A 24,720-nucleotide genomic window follows, 5' to 3' on the forward strand; every position below is an offset into this window, starting at 1 on the left:
GTGATCGACACTTTGGTATTTTTAGTACCAACCTTGCTTTACAAAATACTCTAGACACAATAGTCTAACGGATTGGTATTCGGAGATTTTGGTGGCCATTGTGCGCTGGAAAAGAAGCGAGGAACCTCATTTTGTAAACATTCTTGGGTGGTGCGTTCTGGGTGCGATGGTCCTGAGTCCTGTTGGAATGTCCAAGGTCTGCGGCCAGAATGTTTGCGTGCCCAAGGCTTTAATACACCCTCCAGAATATTTTCGCGGCAATATTCGGCATTTATTCTGATGTCACGGTCGATTAAAACGAGCGGAGAGCGACCATCGGCTGTTATGGCGGTCCACATCATCACCATGGTGTTGTGGCCAATCGAAGTTGCACATTTTCAACTGACCTCTTTGACAAGTAAACATGATCATTTTGTTTGGACAACGAATGTTTTCCCGTCGGAGAAAACCATATTCGGCAGTTCACCACTTTCTACCAAGCGAAGCAACTCTTTAGCTCTTTTGAGTCTATTTTATTTCTGTTGGTGCTGAGTCCTGTTGGAATGTCGAAGGTCTGCGGCCAAAATGTTTGCATGCCCAAGGCTTTAATACACCCACCAGAAAAATTTCGCGATAATATTCGGCATTTATTCTGATGTCACTGTCGATTAATACGAACGGAGAGCGACCATCGGCTGTGATGGCGGTCCACATCATCACCATGGCCGGAGCTTGAGTATTGGTGGCCAACCGAAGGTGCACATTTTCAACTGACATCTTTGGCAAGTAAACAATGTTTTCTCATCGGAGAAAACCAAATTCGGCAGTTCACCACTTTCTACCAAGCGAAGCAACTCTTTAGCTCTTTTGAGTCTATTTTATTTCTGTTGGTGCTTAGTCCTGTTGGAATGTCGAAGGCCTGCGGCCAAAATGTTTGCATGCCCAAGGCTTTAATACACCCACCAGAAAAATTTCGCGATAATATTCGGCATTTATTCTGATGTCACTGTCGATTAATACGAACGGAGAGCGACCATCGGCTGTGATGGCGGTCCACATCATCACCATGGCCGGAGCTTGAGTACTGGTGGCCAACCGAAGGTGCACATTTTCAACTGACATCTTTGGCAAGTAAACAATGTTTTCTCATCGGAGAAAACCAAATTCGGCAGTTCACCACTTTCGACCAAGCGAAGCAACTCTTTAGCTCTTTTGAGTCTATTTTGTTTCTTTTGCGGTGTAAGTTTTTGCACTTATTGAAATTTTAATGGCTTCGCCCGAGCTCATTTTCAGTATGTGCCGAATGGAAAATTGCGAGCCATTTTTCGGCCACTGCGACGCGGGTTTCGATCAAGTCGCTTCTTTACTTTTCGAACCATTTCTGCTGATGTTGCTGTTCCATCCATTTCCTTGACGTCGGGCTACTCTACCAGTATCACGTTAACGAGCGATGGTGCGAGACACAAAATATTTATTCACATTTAAATTCTGGAGTGCTCTAACGATAGCCACTTGTGGTTTTTCAGCCAAATATAAAGAAATAACACTATCACGCTTGAATTCCATCACGAATAACTTTTTTTCTGGAAAATTCTCATTAAAATGCTTTTGTGCGCTATAATGACCTGTCACTGGAATAATTTTAACAGCTGTCGGACGAGTGGCATAAAAATGACAGCAGTCTGAAGTTGGTTGTTTATTCATCTCACCTTGATATTGTTATAAAATGTTTCATATTGAAAATGGATCATCCAATAAGGATGATCAGCATCGTCCGATACAAATGGTTGTCAGAAGGGACAAGTTCTAGACCATAAAACAAGAGAAAGTAAATTTTTTATCCTGTGTCTTCTTAAGAGTTTGTAAAAGATCAAAAGACCGTTCTTCGGTCGAACGTTTTTACGACAGAAGACTATAATATGGAGCAGTATTCTGGTCATTGAATCTGTTTCCGATAGAGTTTCGATCTCTAAATGTAAGTCACGCTTCTGTTACCAAGAAATAAAATGAGTTTATTACAATTTCAAATATCGGCGAGGTTTTTCCTAGTCGTAAGAGGAAATTCAAGGTTAACCTTATTTTTTAAAGCTATGAAAATCCATTTTTCTACAGCTAAAAACCTAACAACATTTGAAAGAAGAGACGTTGAAATGTTAAATATTATTATTTTGTTCAGAGGAGATCTTATATGATGTAATTTAACCAGAGTTGGGATTTATTAAAATATATGCAACAGATTTGAAAAACACCCCCTTTAACAGTTACTCACCATGACAACGTATTTTATTTCCACGATACGTGGTGCAGCAGGTAGATATAACACATACTATTAGATTGAGTCATGCCATGTCTGAACTTTTTCATTGAACATTTTGTCTGAACATTTTCATAATGACTCTTTAACTTTTTATAATAACTCAATTTAGTTTCAGCAATTCCTATCTTTAACAATTCGATATTGAATATTTGCATTGTATGGCAGTGCTCATTTAACATTTTGACGATATTGTATAAGGGAGAATTCAATCTCAATCCAAAAGCCACTCATACCACATTTTTAGGGAAAACTGTACCCACTGAGTATTGTATTAAGCATTATTGAAATACTTATCCAGTCAACATTTATTTTGATTTTCGATGAACTGAAATAAAAGGACAAAAGTGCAACTGAATGAGAGTTTATGTAGGTAATTTGTGTAAAATTATAAATTCCCACAATGATCGCTATTGAATGATATTGAAATTTGAAATCGTTTCTATCCGAGTTGAACTGCGTGGAAACTATATCTTAATCTGAATCAATTCTCATCAAAGTTGATAGAGATACTTCTTGACACATGAATTATATCCAATATCATTTATTCTAGTCGAATTGGACAAACGACGCAACGATGGTTAGTGCATCATTAACATAAAATCGGAAGGAATTATATGAGAGCTATATCTAGAGTGTATATTACGGATTTGGAATGGATAAATGGGATGAAACATATACATACGGAAGTTATTGCTGGAGTGCTCTAACGATAGCCACTTGTGGTTTTTCAGCCAAATATAAAGAAATAACACTATCACGCTTGAATTCCATCACGAATAACTTTTTTTCTGGAAAATTCTCATTAAAATGCTTTTGTGCGCTATAATGAGCTGTCACTGGAATAATTTTAACAGCTGTCGGACGAGTGGCATAAAAATGACAGCAGTCTGAAGTTGGTTGTTTATTCATCTCACCTTGATATTGTTATAAAATGTTTCATATTGAAAATGGAATATATAGTTTTTGTAAAGTCCCATTTAATGGTAGTTTCTCATTTGTGGATGTATATACATACGGAAGTTATTGTTATATCTGAACAGACTTACAGACTTAGTTAGCCATGTTACAATAACGAGGTAAAACTAACTTATAAAACTACTGAGCCCTAAGGTAGGGTCCGTCAAAAACATAGAAGTATAAAGATGTTACAGGACAGGGTTAAAATATTGTCACCATATGAAAATAGCTCCGTTGTTATAATATCATAACAACACAATTACCAATGTTAATTGATTTAAACCCCTAAGAAAATATGCAGTCAATTGGGAGGGCCTATGGCCTGAAATTTTGAAACCAAATGTTCAGAATATACCAACTTTTATTTGGTATTCTTTTTTTTATAACTGTGTTTTTATACCCACCATCATAGTACGGAGGGTATTTTAAGATTGTCATACCGTTTGTAACACCTCGAAACATACATTTTAGAGCCCAACAAGTTAAAAAGCAGTAAGTTCGGCCGGGCCGACCTTGAATACACTCCACCATTTGAAACGAATTTGGAAATAAAAACCTTAAAAAATTCCATTCAAATTTTAAAAATACCGAATATAGCCGTTATTTTGGTGTCTATACGACGTGGACCTACATGGGCATTGTTTGTCATGAGTCATTACCATATTCAAATTCGAAACTTGAAATAAACGGTGAATAATGTAGCTAAAATCATCAAAATACCGTATATAGGGAGGTAGCGTTACATCGGAGCTGTGCGAAGACCTGAAATATCGTAGACAATTTTCTGCCATAGGCTGTAGCATCCATTACGAACTTCAAATACGCGTCTCAAACAATTTCGGTGGGTATTGTACCGAAACTCGTTAAAATACCGGTATGTGGGACCTATACGAAGACCTGGACCTGCATAGATAATTTTCTGTCACAGACTGTAGTTCCCATTACGAGCTCTAAATACGTAATTTTAAACAATTCCGGTTAATAATGTCGCTAAAATCATGAAAATACCGAATATAGGGAGATACCGTTATATGGGTGCTATACGAAGGCGTGTACCTACATGGCCCATTTACGAACTTAACCTGCTCACGAACTTAACAAACTTAACATGTGTGCAAAATTTCAGCCTTGTATCTCAATTCGTTCAAAAGATAGCGTGATTACAACAAACAGACAGACGAACAGACAAACAGGCAGGCGGACATGCCTAAATCGACTTAGAATTTTACGCTGTACCTAATGGGTACTACATTCTGTGACAGAGAATTGTTTATGCAGGTACACGTTTTTCTATAGCCCCCGTTTAACGGTACCTTCCTATATTTTGTATTTTGTTGAATTTTACGATATAATCCACCGGAATTGTTTCAAATTTCGTATTTGCAGTTCGTAACGGGTACTACAGCCTGTGACGGAAATTTTTCTATACAGGTCCAAAAGATCGTATAGTCAATACATATCGGTAACTCCCTTTATTGTTTCGTATTTGAATATTGTAATGGCCTATGACAAAACTTGCCTATGCAGGTCCACGTCTTTGTATAGACCCCAATATAACGGTAACACCCTATGTGCGGTATTTTTATGATTTTTAATAGTATTTTTCAACGTATTTTTTTTAATTTCTCAAAATGGATTCAAAGTTCGGTCCGGCCGAACTTACTGCTTTTTTACTTGTTTCTTTTAACATGCCTCTGGCATAAGCTGTTACTTTAGCTATAATAGGTACAAACCATTTTCTCAGAATGCATTTTGTCTAGTCTTTACCATTTTATTTCTTAGTGTCCTCTGCATGTCAGAATTAGTCAAATTTAGAATAACAAGTTGTTATCATTTATTTGATATTCCTACCCTTCTTCAGAATAGATGCTTATAATTTTTGGTAGTGAAACAAATTTTTTTTCGAACGATCAAAGTGGATTACAAATATTTTCTTCCTTATTGTGCAATGGATCTAATGGTAACAATTACGGAGAGTCGCTTTTATTATTCGATTAAGATGAAATTTTCCAAATAACATTTGTGCGTCTCAAATTGGTGAAAGTCGGTCCAAATTTAGATATAGCACCCATATATATCTACGTCTAATTTTGGGTTTATTGTGGCCCAAATGGCTAATATCAGTCCAAATGAAGTGAATTTTGGCACTTCCGACCGAATTTAGTATAGTAATAAGTACTTTAAATTTCAGATATAGCTATAGCTCCCATATATATGTTTTATCCGATTTGGTGTCTAAGTCCCTCACATTCGTAATATGCACCCAACGAGACTGATATTTAGCACCAGACATCAGATACAGCCTAGCAATTCATGATTCAAATCTCATCAATATCGGTTCAGATTTGGATATAGCTCCCATATATATATTCATCCAATTTTATGTTTCTTACTTTTAATTTGGTGCAAATCGGCTCAGATATGATTCATCTGATTTGGTGTTTAAGTCCCTCAAATTCATAAAATGCTCGATACAAGAATAATATTTGGTGCCAGATATCAGATATAGCCAAGAAATAGCTGTTTTCAATTTTATCAAGATCGGTTCAGATTTGGATATAGCTCCAATATATATTATTATCCGATTTGTGCACCAAATGGCTAATATTAGCCCAAATGGAGTGAATTTTCGCAATGCAACCGAGTTTAGCATAGAAGCAAGAATTTCAAACTTGCTCCCATATATGTATATGTTTCCTCCGATTTGGTGTTTAAATCTCCAACTTTCGAAATATGCATTCTGCCATAATGATATTTGGTACCAGATATCGCATAGAGTTCAGAAATTGCAACCTTTCTTTTATGAGAGCTCTACTATATATGCATACTGGTGTAGGGTATCATATAGTCGGCACCGCCCGATTTTTGAGCTTTCCTTACTGGTTTAATATTGTTATGGAATATTTTTCTTGAAATAAGTTCAAATTCATATAAGTGTATAGACAGACTTTCGCTCTGTCACAATCGATTCACTATATTGAGAAATACTGGTAAGCTTAGCAGTTAAAAGTTTGTCAGTAAGTTGATTCAAATTTGTCAATTCTAACACCAGATTGCATTTAATGATATCTCTGATATAGTTTGAGCTATGTTACCGTATTTTTCTCAATTTTTTTTTCTCAACTTCACCTTCGATAAAAATTTTTAATTTTGAAGGCGACTTGACGACATTATATTATAAGTTAAGAACTTTTGAGACACTCATGTTCGCAATTCGAAGTGTCTGACCCTTTTGGACACTTTCCAATTGTTGTTCAAACGTTTTATCTTATCGTAAGATTTATATACATTTGTTCATTGTATTAAATTCCAAATTTTTCACAGGAATTATAAGTGATTACAGTTCTTCGTTGGTATTGTTTCAAAAATCGATATTTTCTGATGACAACGCTAATCACTAACTCCCCAAAAAAAGCTGTTTATAAGCAACAGTGTGAATTCTTAATTAACGTAAAGAATGTCAAATTAATTCATATTAACTGTCTATCATAATTTGTTAGAAAAATCTGCTTTGAAAATTAAGTCAGTACCGAGATTTTTTTACACTTTCTAAGAAAATATAAATATTTAAATTTGTATAATTTTATTTTTTTTTTTTTCTAGTTTTCATAATGGAATATATATAAATATTAGCCTTGAATAAAATTTCCTCAGCCTTATTAATATACATCTTGTTCATTCATTTCTTCAACTCTTATTCCATTTGCGTTCCGGTTTCAATTGACTTTGAAGCGTTCTTTCAATTAAAATAGAAACATTTTTTCTCGAAAGTCTAGGCGCGGCACTATTAAAAAGTTCAACTAGTTGGCATCCCCCCTTTGAATATGCAAATCTAAGTACATACATATTAATATACTTCAGCATTCATGAGTTATCATCGCGTGGTTTTGCAGAGCTTAGTCATGTTTGTCTTTCGAATCGCGTGATTTTGGAATATTAAAACAATGTCGTCTATGTATATTATTTTGAATTGAGAGCAATTTGATACGTAATGTAGGATGATTTAAAATATCTAATGCCATACTTAATCAGATTGTCTCATATTAAAACAATAGCACAGTGCCCCTTACCCCGCTTTTGCTTATAGCTAGAAATTAGATTAACCACAAAAAAATTGTGTCATTTTAAAATTTCAACATTAATAGATTTGCACATTTGTGGCGTCATAACATTAAATTCCAACATTATGTTTTTTGTACCCTCCACATTGGAAAGGAGGGTATATTGACTTTGTCATTCCCTTTGTAACATCCTTAAATATTCGTCGTTGACCAAATAAAGTATATATATTCATAATCAGCATAAAATTCTAAGTCGATTTAACGATGTCCGTCTGTCTGTCTGTTGAAATCACGATACAGCCCACATTTTTTGACGTAGAGCGCCAAAATTTAGCAGAGCAATTTGTATTGTGTCTAGGATGGTTGGTATTGAAAATGAGATATATCGGTCCACTTTTTTCACGGATTTGTCTGAAATTTGTATTTTGATGATTTTTGACACATTTTTTCACGAATTTTTCTAAAAATTGGTAGTTGTAGGTCATAATGGATGTCAATTCATGTGGCGAATCATTGTAATTATAGGTCCACGGTTTGTATAGTCCCCATATAACGGTACCTCCCGATATTCGGTATTTTGACGATTTTTGCCACATTTTTTCACGGATTTGGCTGAAAATTGGTATTTGTAGGTCATAATGGGTTCTAGCTCCTTTGGCGAAACATTGCATGTATAGGTCCACGATTTGGTATAGTCCCCATACCTCCCGATATTCGGCATTTTAATGGTTTTTGCCACATTTCTTCCCGGTTTTGTCTAGAAATTGGTATTTGTTGGTCTGAATGGGCTCTAGCTCTTTTGGCGAAACACTGTATGTATAGGTCCATGATTTGGTATAGCCCCCATATAACCGTACCTACCGATGTTCGGCATTTTAATGGTTTTTGCCACATTTCTTTCTGGTTTGTTCTAGCAATTGGTATTTGATGATCTTAATGGGCTCTAACTCTTTTGGCGAAACACTGTATGTATAGGTCCACGTTTTTGTATTGCCCCATATAGCCGTATTTTCCGATATTCAGTATTTTGATGATTTTTGGTAAATTTTCCCATGAATATGTCTAAAATTTGGTATATGTGGGCCATAATGGGCTCTTATGTTTCCTTTATCCCAAGGTTGAGGGCATTAAAAATTTGGCCCGGCCGAACTCAATGTTTTTTTACTTGTTTTATATATAATTCATATAAATATTTGGGCATGGATTTGTAAGTGCATAAATTTAATCATAATCTTGCAAATGATAAAAATAAAATAAAAATGATAATAATAAATATCAAATTTCATTTTCACATAAATTGTTATAAACTTCTTAAATACATACGTATGTAAGCAACTAGTACTCCGCACAAGAGGTTTTAATTTGCATTTTTCATTCAATTAAAATCTTTCAAATCAATATGCCGAAAGCAATACTAGTTCTCAATTCTTTTCCCACTGTATATATTTGATGACGATAGTTGATTCAATTACATTGAATTGAATATTTAAGTATGTTTGAATGTGTTAAGTCACTAATGGTTGACATATAGTCATGTTTTATCAACGTCACAGCATTCGAAAAAACTAAATTTTTCAGTCATTTGACATTAGCATTGACAATTAAGTTTTAATGATTTCGATGACATTAGAATTACCGAAGAATTTTTGTAGTGTAAAGATTCTTTGTAAATTTATACCAAAAAGTACAATACTTGTTTTAAACCATTGACCAATTACTTAATCATACCAATTAAATCAGCTAAATGGAAGATAAAATGTTCTTTGCATTTATAGCCAGTAAAGAAAATTCCCTACAACCCTACACCATTATGCATATTTAGTAGAACTGCCGTAACAAAAGAATTTATTCTGAATGAATTTCACTAAATTTGATAGAGGCATTATTATCTTTTATACCAAATAACTTTGCTATAGGGTGCATGATATTACTTCGAGAAGGAGTATATTAAAAAGCACTAAGGAAAAGTCAAAAGTCGGACGGAGCCTACTATATGATACCGTACACCGCTATGCATATTTAGTAGAGCTCCAGTAACAAAAGAATTTATTTGAAGTAGATCATACCAACCCATTAACATTTGGCTTTAGAGCAGTTATAATTTGGTTTCAGAGGGAACTAATATATGGCAGGCATATTCAATTCTCATTCCATTTTCAGTAAATTTAATAGAGACATTTTTATCTTTATACCAAATACCATTGGTATAAAAGATAAAAATCTTATATTAAAACAAGTAAAAAAGCTGTAAGTTCGGCCGGGCCGAACTTTGAATACTCTCCAACATTTGGAACGAATTTGGCATTCTCAAAAACAATAGAATCCGTTAAAAATTCTGTTAAAATCTGAAAAATACCGAATGTAGATGTTAAATTAGGGTCTATACGACGATATGAATCTGCATAGGTAACATATGTCATAAGCCATTACAATATTCAAATGCGAAACTTAAAAACAAATCGGTTATAATGTCGATAAAATCAAAATACCGTATATCGAGGGTACCGTTATATGAGGCCTATACGAAGACGTGGACCTGCACAGACAATTTTCTGTCTTAGGCTGTAGTATCCATTACGAACTTCAAATATGGGGACAGACAATTTCCTGTCCCATATAACGGTACCTTCCGATATTCTACGAAGACGTGGAACTGCACAGATAATTGTATGCCTTAGTCTGTAGTATCCATTACGAACTTTAAATGCCAAATTTGAAATAATTCCGGTGAATGAATTCGCTAAAATCAACAAAATACCGAATACCGATAGGTACCGTTATATGCGGTCTATACGAAGACGTAGACAATTTTCTGTCTTAGGCCGTAGTATCCATTACGAACTTCAAATACCAAATTTGAAACAATCCTGGTGAAAAAAGGAATAGATATACTTTGTGGGATCTAAAATGTGTATTTCGAGGTGTTACAAGCGGAATGACAAACTTAATATACTCTCCATACTATGATGGAGGGTATAAGAATATATATCGAGTTCTACCAAATGGAAACGCACAGATTTAAGCCATTATTTGCACAATAATGCTGAAAACGGATTAAACGGATTATATATATTTATATATATACTAGCTGGACCGGTCCGCGTTGCCGGCCCGTACTTTTAGTCTTTAAAGCATAATAAATCACAGATCTGACTTATGTAGGCGGCACAATTTTGATTATAAGTAATGACGCCATTATAATTACTCCAATTTTGATTATAAGTAAAGACTTGATTATGAGTAATGACTCCATGACTAAATATAAATTAATATTCATGGCAAAAATTATAATTACCGTCGGTTTTAGATATTTTGAATAGCCTGATCTTATTTTTCAGCTATATGCTTTAATTTGAGTGTTAAATACCTATATGATAAAGAACATCTATAATAGTCCCATGTGAAAATTCAGCTCAATTTTTGTTATTGTAAAAAGCATTCAAATGAGCTATAATTTGAAATTTGTATTTCCAACGTTTAAAATCCCGTACTGCGTGGTATTCAGTTTTGTCCACCTCATACTTGAAGGCGGAATGTTGTCAGAATAGCCAAATAAATTACTCTTTTGTTCCGATTACCGTAAGATGGACATTAATTGTTTGTCATTTAAATTTTGCGGTGGAGATCCAATAAAGTTGCTTTATAATTTCATATTTTTTTTTCATGTTTCTGCCACAATTTCCGACTGAATGAGTCCCAGATGGACATTTCGGAGTTTATTTCATATAGACGTACATCCCAAATCTACGTTCCCAACCAATATTCTCTTTGGGGGTTACAAATTCAATAGAATACCAAATTTTCTTTTCTGACCACACATTGGTTGGGAAAGTGGACTTGGGGGTATACTAATGTGGGGACTATACTTAAATAAATTCCTATGAGGATAATTATCTGTAAGATGATTTTCCACCCCACGGTTTTTTACCCCAGGTAGCCTCAAGACTAAGATGCGCGCTTTTCCGAAAAATAAAAATTTATAAGAAGAGGTTTTCTTCCCCCTTAGAAACAAAGATGTCAAATAAGGGCCAAAAAAATGAAAAAAGTGACCAAGTCCCCGAAAATACCTTAAATCATATGATGGTGATACCAAAACGTGATAATTTTTTGCAAAGATGGTTTCTTCTTAAATTATCAACATAAGCTAAAATTAGTACGAAAAATATGGTTAAAATGTAGAATATACTTGAAATCGGGTTGTTCCGTTATCAGGGGTTATGACAAATATAATGACCTGGCAAAGCGATTAAAGGTATCTTGAATGTTTAGGTAGAATTTCTATTTTGCGTTCTTTATAGTCGGTATCTGACCACCGGTCTGATTTTAACGATTTAGAAAAATTCGGAATTGCCTCTTGGCAGAAAAGAATAAAATCCAAAAAAATCGCGTAAAAATGTGAAATTTGAACATTATCATTTTGACTTTTAAAATGTACAATAGTAATGTTTTATATTGCATATTTTTTCCATTTTGACTTACTATTTTCTAATGTACATTTGTAGTGTTTTTTTTTTTTTTTTTTTTTGAATTCTAATATGATGTGTAGGTTTTTTTGGGTAGTATAAAGCCACAACGGATAAAACTGTTATTTATAGATTTTATGTATTTATTCGTAATACGCAATAAATACATAAAATCTATAAATAACAATTTTATTCGTTGTCGCTTTATATGAAAATTCTAAAATCGAGAAAAATCGACAATTTTTCAATGGAATCGAATTTCAAAATAATAGTACAATCTACCGACAAATTTCGTAAGGACCTTTAAAAATTTGCCGCAAAAAAAAATCAGCGAACCAGTTGAAGATTATTTTTCTTTTTCTATATTGAAGTGTACATTTTTTTATTGGTTTGAATTCTGAATGAATAATATTAAAAATGAAATGAGGGCGCAATACGATGTTAAATGCTTTCTACTCCAGGACTTACATCGTGCTTCAGCTGGAAGATGCGAACACATTTAAACAAACAAAAATGACCAAAGAAGCGTTATAGGCCTAATTTCAAAAAGTGGATCTACTTCTTTCAATAAATTGTCAAATGAGAACACAAAATGCAAAATACATTGGGGCTGCAATCAGTCAAATACCGACTATAAAGAACGCAAAATAGAAATTCTACCTAAACATTCAAGATACCTATAATCGCTTTGCCAGGTCATGATATGGATCATAACCCCTGATAACGGAACAACCCGATTTCAAGTATATTCTACATTTTAACCATATTTTTCGTACTAATTTTAGCTTATGTTGATAATTTAAGAAGAAACCATCTTTGCAAAAAATTATCACGTTTTGGTATCACCATCATATGATTTAAGGTATTTTCGGGGACTTGGTCACTTTTTTCATTTTTTTGGCCCTTATTTGACATCTTTGTTTCTAAGGGGGAAGAAAACCTCTTCTTATAAATTTTTATTTTTCGGAAAAGCGCGCATCTTAGTCTTGAGGCTACCTGGGGTAAAAAACCCTGGGGTGGAAAATCATCTTACAGATAATTATCCTCATAGGAATTTATTTAAGTATAGTCCCCACATTAGTATACCCCCAAGTCCACTTTGCCAACCAATGTGTGGTCAGAAAAGACAATTTGGTATTCTATTGAATTTGTAACCCCCAAAGAGAATATTGGTTGGGAACGTAGATTTGGGATGTACGTCTATATGAAATAAACTCCGAAATGTCAATCTGGGACTCATTCAGTCGGAAATTGTGGCAGAAACATGAAAAAAAAAAACAAGTAAGCAAAGGCTACAGTCGAGCGGGGCCGACCGTTGAATACCCTACAACACTATAATAAACGATACAGTTTATATAGGCGAGATACTCGAAAGAATTCCACAAGATATTGTGACAAATAATAAAAGAAAACCATCAGGTTTCGTTCTCTAATTTTCGAATAATGGCAACTTAAACTAATTTGCTCATTTCCAATTTATTGGTAGATGTTGCACTTAAATGGTCTTCCTAGATCTAGAACCAATATTTCCCAAAGACCTATAATCTCTCAGAAGTGGCAAAAGATTAACATTTATTATGGGTTTTTTGACTGAAACGTAGAAATATTACCAAATGTTTAATTCAAAATGAAAATATGCCAAAAATATGACAAAATTAAAAAAATATGAGAAAATTTTACAAAATCAATATTTTCATCTTTAGAGAGATATTTTTATGCGATTATTTAGACGTTTTTTCTTTCCTGCCAAGAGGTTATTCTGAATTAATGAGAACTGTCGAAATCAGTTCAGCCGTTCTCGACATATAAGAGATTTTTCAAGCATATCTTCTTTGATAAAGATATATATCGCACATATTTTGTCATATATCCGTTTTGTTGGATGTTAACATCAATGTAAAGATCAGAAGTAACCTTGTCATGGCTTTGTGATTTCGCCGGGATTTAAAATATTCGCGGTTTAATGAAAAATTTTGAATTTTTTCAACAAAAAAGATATGGTTTATTTTACCCGCTAAATATTATCCGATGACCATCCAAATGGGTAGGCTTCTCGATTGGTCTATAATTGCGACCTGTAGAGCAAGTGCAAAATCAGGAATTTTTTCAGTTTTTGGTACATTTCAACCGCTAAATATTATGCGAAATAGGGTTCTATTCTGACCCTAGCCCCACCTCCATTTTAAATTTCGTGAAGATCGGACCATAATTGCGACCTGTAGAGTGATTACAAATTAACATGGACAGACGGACGGACGGACAGACGGACGGACGGACATACATAGCTAGATCGACTCAGCTCGGCGAGATAGGAAGATCCATATATACTTTCCTATGTGGGAAATCAATATTTCGTGGCGTTACATAATTTTTGGCCCAATCAAACTTATAATACCCCCAACACATAGTGTTGTAGGGTATAAATATGAAATTATAAAGCAACTTTATTGGATCTCCACCGCAAAATTTAAATGACAAACAATTAATGTCCATCTTACGGTAATCGGAACAAAAGAGTAATTTTTTTGGCTATTCTGACAACATTCCGCCTTCAAGTATGAGGTGGACAAAACTGAATACCACGCAGTACGGGATTTTAAACGTTGGAAATACAAATTTCAAATTATAGCTCATTTGAATGCTTTTTACAATATCAAAAATTGAGCTGAATTTTCACATGGGACTATTATAGATGTTCTTTATCATATAGGTATTTAACACTCAAATTAAAGCATATAGCTGAAAAATACGATCAGGCTATTCAAAATATCTAAAACCGACGGTAATTATAATTTTTGCCATGAATATTAATTTATATTTAGTCATGGAGTCATTACTCACAATCAAGTCTTTACTTATAATCAAAATTCGTTCCTCAGCCCCTAAATAAGTACTTAGGGTTGGATGGAAAGCCAACAGCATCTCGTGTAATAATTCTCAAACCGATAACTTCACTATTTTGGCAAACATAAAGATTTTAGTTAAATCGTAATAGTGGGCGTAAAAGGAGGCGTGGTCAATATTTTTTTCTTTAAAAACCTAACTCGGGGTATGACGAACGTTTGTACAAAAAATTATGCAAATCGGTCCAACCGTTTCCAACTGATTCCGTTACCAACAAACAACAATTAATTTATATATATATATATACTAGCTGAACCCGGTGCGCTTCGCTACCCCTTTTGATTTTATATGCATTCAAAATTTTATTTACGAATATATTTTGGTTAAAAAAAAAAACAAATTTAAAAATTAAAAAAAAAAAATTATTGCTCTACTTTAATGCTGGCCCGGTCCGCGTTGCCGGCCCGTAGTTTTAGTCTTTAATGCAAATTTTGCATAGCATAATATTTCACAAATCTAGCTCATAAAGGTGAACAAATTTTAATATAAATATTGATTCGACTAAATAGAAATAAATAACTATGGAAGGAGGGCAAAATAATTTCTGAATAGTCAAAGTTAATTACGCTTTTACACCCATTACCATAGCACCTTAAATTGCGCATTAGAGTCCCCAAAAAGTATATGTTCTTGTTCATAGAAAAATTCAATGACGATTAAACAATACCCGCGTTGTTGTCCATCAATCGGTAAACATCACTATAGATCGGCGGGCCTGGGGACTATATGGGGACTGTACCAAAATATTTACGTATGTTGACATTTTTCTGTAAGATGGTTCTCTACTCACAAAGTAGCCTAAATACAGCAAATAATAGCCAAAATAGTTGACAAAACAGGGATACATTTATATAAGGGTTATACCAAAACGTGGCCCAACCAATATTCTCTTGGGGTTACAAATTCAATAGAAAACAAAATTTTCTTTTCTGACCACCAATTAGATGTGAAAGTGGACTTGGAGATACTCCAATATGGGGACTTTACTTAAATAAATTCCTATGTGGCAATTATCTGTATGGTGGTTCCCTACCCCAGAGTAGCATAAATACAATTATTAACCAAATCAATTAATGAATGTGGTCAAGACCAAAATGGGCCCTACTCTGAAAATTTCAATCTTTATGCGAAAAGGTTCTCTACCTCCTTAGAAACAAAGATGCCAAATAATGGCCAAAATATTTAAAATGTGACCAAGACACCAAAAATAGCTTAAATCATACGATGGTTATATAAATATGAAATCGGGTTGTACCCTTATCCGTGAGTTATGATCGACATCATGACCTGCAAAAGCGATTTAAGGTATCTTGAATGTTTGGGAAGATTTTCTGGAAGGATAGAAATCCTTTTCTTACTAAGAGTCCCATTCGCTCTACTATTTCCCACCCTTTATATTTGGTATTTTTCTGATTGTACATTGGACGGATTATTGTGACAGGAGAGAAGTAGTTCCATGCTTTGAAATGAGCCCCATTGGGCTTTTTCGGTAATTTTTGTTTGTTCAAATGTGTTCACATCTTCCAGCTGAACCACGATGTCGGCCCTGGAGTTGAAAGGTAGATGTCAGTTAACATCTTATTTCCCACTTATTTAATTTTTTGGTGAAAATTTGTATATAGTGAAAAATTATTCTTTATTTTGTTCACAAAAAATTTACTGAATTCAATTAGATAATACAATGAAAAAATCTTCAACTTGTTCGTTGATTTTTTACAGCAAATGTTTAAAGATCCTTATATAGTTTGTCAATAGAATGTACTTCTATTTTAAAATTCGATTCCATTAAATTATTTCGACATCATCTATTCCGTTTCGCCACCACATAATTCGGTACAACACTTCCATGTAAGTCGCCATCAATTTCATTTCTCAAGAAATCAAGTCAATTAAATAAATTGGTATTAATATTTGAATTCAAAAATAAAATATAAAAAACACTACAAATGTACATTAGAAAAAAGTAAGTCAAAAGGGAAAAAAATCATGCAAAATAAAACATTACTATTGTACATTTCAAAAGTCAAAATGAAAATGTTAGTATATCACATTTTTATTTTGGATATTATCCTTTTCGGAGAGAAGACAATTCCGAATTTGTATGAATCGTTAAAATCAGTCCAGCGGTTCTTAAGTTATAAGCGTAGTAACTAACACAACTTTCTTTTATATAATAAGATAGATATAGATTAAAAAGTACTGACAACGACAGTTCCTCAGCCCCAAATAAATACTTAGAGGGGGATGAAAAGTCAACAGTATCTCGTGTAATAATTTTCAAACCGATATCTCCTCTATATTGGCAAATATAAGGATTTTAGATAAATCAAAATTGTGGGCGCAAAAGTGGGCGTGGTCTCTATTTTTTTTTTTAAACCTAACTCGGGGTATGACGAAAGTTTTTACAAAAAAATATGCAAATCGGTCCAGCCGTTTTCAACTGATTCCGTTACCAACAAACAACAATTGATTTTTATATATATAGATATATATATATGTATATATATATATATATATATATATATATATATATATATATATATATATATATATATATATATATATATATATATATATACCTTTTATCGAGATCGGCGAAGATTTGGATATAGCACCCATATATATATATGTATATATATATATATATATATATATATATATATATATATATATATATATATATATATATATATACATATATATATATGGGTGCTATATCCAAATCTTCGCCGATCTCGATAAAAGGTGGCAAAGGTGTTACCAAGGGACTTAAAAACCAAATGAAACATGTATATGGTAGCTAAAGCTATACTGAATCGATCTTCAACGGTAGGATGTTCCAAAATTCGCTCCATTTGGACTGATCCTGGTCATTTGGTGCACAATTAACTCTAATCTGAACCGATCTTTATACAATTTGAAAGAGGTATTTAAGGGTTGTATCTGATATCGGGTACCAAATATCATTCTTACGAATTTGAGGGAATAAAAGACCAAATAGGGTGAAACATATTTATGGGAACTATAGCTATATCTGAACCGATTTTCTCCAAACTTGACGTACTTGGGTTCGTGCTTGGGCCAAATAAATATTGTGAGGAAAATTTCATCTCAAACGACCTGCATTTTCATCACGAAAATACATGGACAGACGGACTGACATGCATAAATCGACTAAGATAGTGATTCTATGAAGACCCTCAGAATTAACTATGGGTCTATCTCACTTCCTTCTCCATGTAACAAACAAATAAATGCACATAGACATAATACCATTAACACTATGCGGTATGTACATTTTGAAAAAATAAAATTCGTTGAAAATTCTGTTAAATCTTAAAAATACCAAATATACCCGTTATATTGGGGTCTATACGACGTGGACCTACAAAGGAATTGTTTGTTGTAAGCCATTACCATATTCAAATTCGAAGCTTGAAATAAACGGTGAATAATGTAGCTAAAATCAACAAAACACCGTATATAGGGAGGGAACGTTAAATCGGAGTTCTACGGAGTTATAACTGCATAGACAATTTTCTGTCCCAGACTGGAGTATCCATCCAGCAAAACTTCGGTGAGTATTGTACCTATAATCATTAAAATATCGAATATTGGGAGATACCGTTATGTGGAGGCTATACGAAGACGTGGACGTGCACAGACAATCTTCTGTCATAGGCTGTAGCATCCATTACGAACATCAAATACCAAATTTGTAACAATTCCGGTGAGTAATGTCGCTAAAATCATCAAAATACCAAAAAAAGGAGTTACCATTATATGGGGGCTATACCAAAACGTGGATCTACATCACCCATTTTCCATACCAAAAGTCCTGCAGACATAATACACATTTGGGTAAAATTTTATCAACCTACTTCATATCGTTCGGAAGTTAGAATGATTTCCACAGACGGATAGGCGGATAGACGGACATCGCTAAATCGACATAGACATAGAATTTTATGCTGATCAAGAATATATATTCTTTGTGGGGTATTAAATGTATATTTCGAGGTGTTACAAACGGAATGGCTTAATATACTCTCCATACTATGGGGGAACGTATAAAAATAAGCAGTTACATAAAGCAATCCCTGAAAGAGGTATTGCGTTCTTCACATGTAGATAACATCCGATTTGTAGCCATACCATAGATCTATGTGTTTAACAAATTGCATTCTTAAACTTAAAAATACTAAAACTAATATTTTTTTTAGTTTATCGGTTTAATTTAACAGTTCCACACTTTTGAAAAAATCATATCTTCCTTTACTCAAAAATTTGTAGTCCGAAACCACTTGCACTCCTAATTGAACTGCATTTTTTGGCATTTGTGGACAAATTCTCAAGAAGATAGGAAAGAAGCTTTATATTCCATTAGAATTTGGATTTGCCCTTTTTTTGGAGGTGGATGTAGTATGTAGTATGGAGTAAAAGAATTGATTTCGTGCTTGAATTGTATTATATAATCATTTTATCAGCAATTTTTATTTTGGCCCACAACAGTACATTAGTCATAAAGGTTGAAAGATCAGTTTCTATAATACTTCAAATATTGTTATCTAATACGATGACGTGTATCGACAACTTTTTTCAAATTATTATCTATTAGCTTTGAACCAGAACTGAAATCTTGCAAGTATGTATATAAATAAATAACGTGACAGCTAAAATTCACTTTGAAAAGAACAACTTAAGGCTATGACGGCTGGCAGTATTTAAAGAGAGCGGTACCATAAATGCATATGTGTTGATCACCTTCCTATCAATTATTTGTAATGGAGGAATTAATTTTTGTAATGGAGGAATTCAATACAAATTTCAATAGTTTCGACCCAATAGTAACCCCAATTGTCACAAAACCTATACACAAACTTTTCTCTTCCCGAACACGGTGGTATTACATTTATGAAGATGGACTGATCAAATCTAAAAACTTCGTATGGTATTCGTCAAAACATTCCACAACAGGTCCACAGATTCCCCTAAGTTTTACGCCTACTCGTTTCCCAAGTTGAAACTCTTTTGTTGGAACAATATCCGAATAATATCAAAAACAACCACAATACGATTGCGTCTTTACGAGGAAAAGTCACAGAGTTATAAGTATTTTTTTAATAAACCCAAATGAAATGATTTAATTTTTTTCCTAGCAAGTGCTCGCTACTTCGCAAAGGAAAAGGCCACACTAATATAATAGAGAATATTTACCGATTTAAATAAAAACTTCGTTTCTAGTTCCGCCCTTTCATAGTAATAATTTGTTGTTAGACCGTTCCTATTTTTATACCCTCCACCTTGGAAAGGAGGGTATATTAACTTTGTCATTCCGTTTGTAACATCCTTAAATATTCGTCGTAGACCCCATAAAGTATATATATTCATAATCAACATAAAATTCTAAGTCGATTTAACGACGTCCGTCTGTCTGTCCGTCAGTCTGTCTGTTGAAATCACGATACAGCCCACATTATTTGACGTAGAGCGCCAAAATTTAGCAGAGCAATTTGTATTGTATCTAGGATGATTGGTATTGAAAATGAGTTATATCGGTCCATATAACGGTACCTCCCGATATTTGGTATTTTGATGATTTATGCCACATTTTTTAACGGATTTGTTTAAAAATTAGTATTTGTTGGTCATAAAGGGTTCCAGCTCCGGTAGCGAAACATTGCATGTATGAGTCCATGATTTGGTATATCCCCCATATAACGGTACCTCCCTATATTCGGTATTTTGCTGGTTTTTGCCACAATTTTGCACTGATTTGTCTAAAAATTGGTATTTCGTTCGTGTGGCGAAACATTGTATGTATAATTCGACGTTTTGGTATAGTCCCCATATAACGGTACCTCCCGATATTCGGTATTTTTATAATTTTTGCCACATATTTTCGCGGATTGCTCTAAAAATTGGTATTTGTAGGACATAATGGGTTCTAGCTCCGTTGGCGAAACATTGCATGTGTAGGTCCACGATTTGGTATAGCCCCCATATAACGATACCTCCCAATATTCGGCATTTTAATGGTTGTTGTCGCATTTCTTCTAATGTTTCCTTAACCCTAAGGTGGAGGGTATTAAAAGTTTGGCCCGGCCGAACTTCATCATCAGTTCTATTCTTGAAATAAAAATTTGTACGGCATGTTTTTCCAGATAACTCTATTATCTCACATCTTTCAAAGTCACCTTTATTCCAAACTTATATACCAAATTATTATTTTTGAGCTCTATATCCCAAATTACAAGATTTCAGTTCCATCTGTTCACCTAATATCAATGATACCGACTCAAGCACCCCCTTGTTATACCCTAAGCCATATGGCTACAGAGGGTATATACAGGGTGAAATAAAAACCAGTAAAGAAAGTTTTAAAGTCGGGCGGGGCCGAGTTTATGATACCCTACACCATTTTGCATATTTAGTAGAGCTTCACGTAACAATTAAAAGTTTTTGTGGGATAATTAAATCATAGAAGCTATGATTATAATTTAAGTTCAGAGGACTAAATTTTCCGAAGAATTTGTATCTTTTCAATTGGGGCTTGTATTACCGACTTGGTGCACAATTAATTTGAAATCGGATAAATATATATATGGGAGCTATATTCAAATCTGAACCGATCTCGATAAAATTTAGCAAAGGTATTTCTGAGCTGCATTTGATATATTTCCCTAAATATTGTTGTTACAGAGTGCATATTACGGCTGCGGAGGACAAAAATAACAAATCGGATGAACAATATATATGGGAGCTATAGCTATATCTGAACCGATTTCGATCAAATTTGGCACACTTATTTTCATGCCTAATTTGGTTGTATGTGCAAAATTCCATACTATTCGGGCTGATATTACACGTTTGGTGCACAATAAAAGCCAAATCGGACGAAGATATATATGGGAGCTATATCTAAATTTTTACCGATTATCTCCAATTTCAATAGGGTTCGTCCTTGGGCCAAACAAATGTTGTTTGGAAAATTTCATCTCAATCGGATAATAAATGCGACCTGCATTTTGTTCACAAGAATACATGGGCAGACGGACGGACTGACATGCATAAATCAACTCAGAAAGTGATTCTATGCAGATCATCAAAAGGAACTATGGGTCTATCTCGTTTCCCTTTGCCTGTTACAAACAAATGCACAAAGACATAATACCCTGACCACCTTGTGGTGTAGGATATAAAAACTGCAACAAAATCAAACGCTATAATTTTTTCATTTTTTTTTAAATTTTATTGAATGAAAGCAAAACAAGTCAGAAATAGCATCAAATTTTAGAATAAGTTTAGATTTGTTCGAAGTGGTTACCTTTGGCACGAATTATGGCTTTCAAACGGCCTTCAATGAAACCGTCACACGCTGCCCGAACGTTGCTTTGTAAATTAATTAATTAATTTTGGCCCATTTCCGGCGAAGCTTGCTTGCTTGAGTTGATCGAGACTTTGGTATTTTTAGTGCCAACCTTGCTTTCCAAAATACTCCAGACACAATAGTCCAACGGTTTAGTATCCGGAGATTTTCGTGGCCATTGTGCGCTGGAAATTAAGTTTTCAGTTGACATCTTTGGCCAGTAAACTCGATCATTTTGTTTGTTTACAAACTGCTGGACAACGAATATTTTCTCATCGGGGAAAATCAAATTCGGCAGTTGGCCACTTTCGACCAAGCGAAGCAACTCTTTAGCTCTTTTGAGTCTATTTTCTTTCTGATGCGGTGTAAGTTCTTGCACTTTTTGCAATTTCAATGGCTTTACTCCGTGCTCATTTTTCAATATTTGCCGAATGGAATATTTCGATATGTTCAGCTCACAAGCCATTTTTCGGTCACTGCGACGCGGGTTTCGATCAAGTCGCTTCTTTACTTTTCGCACCATTTCTGTTGATGTTGCTGTTTTCTTTCGTCCACTTCCTTGACGTTGGGCTACGCTACCAGTATCACGGTAACGAGCGATGGTACGAGACACAAAAAATTTATTCACATTTAAATGCTGCTAACAATAGCCACAGCCACATACTATCACGCTTGAATTCCATCACTGCTAAGTCGGCCAACTCTATTAAGTACCTCCTCCACCAAGGGGTCAACAGCATCTGTCTTCAAATTTCACACATATCATTTTTTTTATTAACATAAGATCTGGTGTTAAAATGGGATATATCGGTCCACTCCTTCTGCTACCTTCTACTAAGCTTGAATAATCATAACGCATGTAAATATATATGTAAACAAACTGACATTGGCTGAGAGTATACATCTGTTGGATACGTTTTAGATACTTTTCGTACAGCTGTACCATTTGATGTCTGTATAAAACACCCACAAAATAAGAAATTAAATTCCGTTTTAACGTCTGAGCTTGATATTTAAAGCGGTCCACGAAATTGAAACAGGCTATCTCTAATTTCTAAACATTTATATCCTTAATTTTTTTTTATTTTCCACCCTATGAGTCCGTTAATTCAAATTCGTCTAATAACAAAATATAACATTTAATAAATGCCCAGAAAATAATAACATTTATTTGTTTCTCTTTACCGTAAATAAATTAATTAAATTGTGTCTGTGTGTGAGTGTTTTTGGTAATCTTTTGTGGCCCCTTTATCCATTAGTGAAACACATCACTGATAAGACTTTTAACTTATGGCTTTGAACATTATTGGACAGTCGCAATTGTTCATAAATTTGTTTGATCAAATCAATAGATTGGAGTTCAATGAATAATTAGTTCGGCGTAATGGTGGCAATAATAAAACCTTAATGTGGCGGTTAACAACAATACAAACAATATACAAAAATAGTGCTTTCATAAAAAATCCTCCGAATATAAATTAATACACATAATAAGATTGTTCGTAAAGTGATGACCGCCACTATGTTACTAGGAATGTAACTAAATAAGGGCTGTTTGTTTTGATTGGAGATTCTAGCTCCGGTGGCGAAACATTGTATGTGTAGGTCCACGTTTTTTGTATAGCCCCCTTATATTTGTAGTTCGTAGTGAGTTCCAATTAATGTAGCGGAACATAGTATATACAGGGTGATATGAAAAAACTGCTACCAACTTATACTACCAAGACTACTGTCATTTCAAAGCCACTCGTCCGACAGCCGTTAAAATTATACCAGTGACAGCTAATGATATTGTTTACAAGCGTACAAAGGCATTCTGGTGAGAATTTTACAGAAAAAAAAAAAATATTCGTGATGGAATTCAAGCGTGATAGTGTGATTTCATTATATTTGGCTGGAAAACCACATGTGGCTATCGTTTATGTGAATAAATTTTTTGTGTCTCGTACCATCGCTCGTTAACGTGATACTAGTAATGTAACCCGGCGTTAAGGAAGTGGACGGAAGAAAACAGTTCGAAAAGTAAAGAAGCGACTTGATCGAAACCTGTGTCGCAGTGGCCGAAAAATGGCTCGTGTGCTGAACACATCGCAATATTCCACTCGGCAAATATTGAAAAATGAGCTCGGGGTAAAGCCATTGAAATTGCAAAAAGTGCAAGAACACCGCAACAGAAATAAAATAGACTCAAAAAAACTAAAGAGTTGCTTCGCTTGGTCGAAAGTGGTGAACTGCCGAATTTGATTTTCTCCGATGAGAAAACATTGTTTACTTGCCAAAAAGGTCAGCTGAAAATGTGCACCTTCGGTTGGCCACCAGTACTCAAGCGCCAGTCATGGTGGTGATGTGGGTCGTCATAACAGCCGATAGTCACTTTCCGCTCGTATTAATCGACCGTGGCATCACAGTAAATGCCGAATATTCTCGCGATATTATTCTGGAGGGTGTATTAAAGCCTTGGGCATGCAAACATTTTGGCCGCAGACCTTCGACATTCCAACAAGACACAGCACCAACAGAAAGAAAACAGACTCAAAAGAGATAAAGAGATGCTTCACATGGCCGAAAGTGGTGAACTGGCGAGTTTGGTTTTCTCTGATGAGAAAACATTATTTACTTGCCAAAGAGGTCAGCTGCAATTGTGCACCTTCGGTTGGCCACCAGAACTCA

The 24,720-nt window shown here is 34.4% G+C and overlaps 1 protein-coding gene across 4 annotated transcripts in view; it reads left to right on the forward strand.

Moving 5' to 3' along the window:
* Positions 1-24,720, forward strand: part of LOC101896987 (1-acyl-sn-glycerol-3-phosphate acyltransferase alpha) — a 54,297-nt gene that overhangs the window by 19,982 nt on the left and 9,595 nt on the right. The window contains exon 1 of one of the 4 annotated variants that reach the window (XM_059128087.1): positions 18,120-18,258. The exons of the other annotated variants lie outside the window; for them this stretch is intronic. The gene's annotated coding sequence lies outside the window, so the exon portion shown is untranslated. Of the gene's footprint in view, positions 1-18,119; positions 18,259-24,720 lie in introns of those variants that run through there. 4 annotated transcript variants of the gene reach the window in all.

The sequence above is a fragment of the Musca domestica genome, unplaced genomic scaffold, assembly GCF_030504385.1.
Source record: "Musca domestica strain aabys unplaced genomic scaffold, Musca_domestica.polishedcontigs.V.1.1 5, whole genome shotgun sequence".
NCBI lineage: Eukaryota > Metazoa > Arthropoda > Insecta > Diptera > Muscidae > Musca > Musca domestica.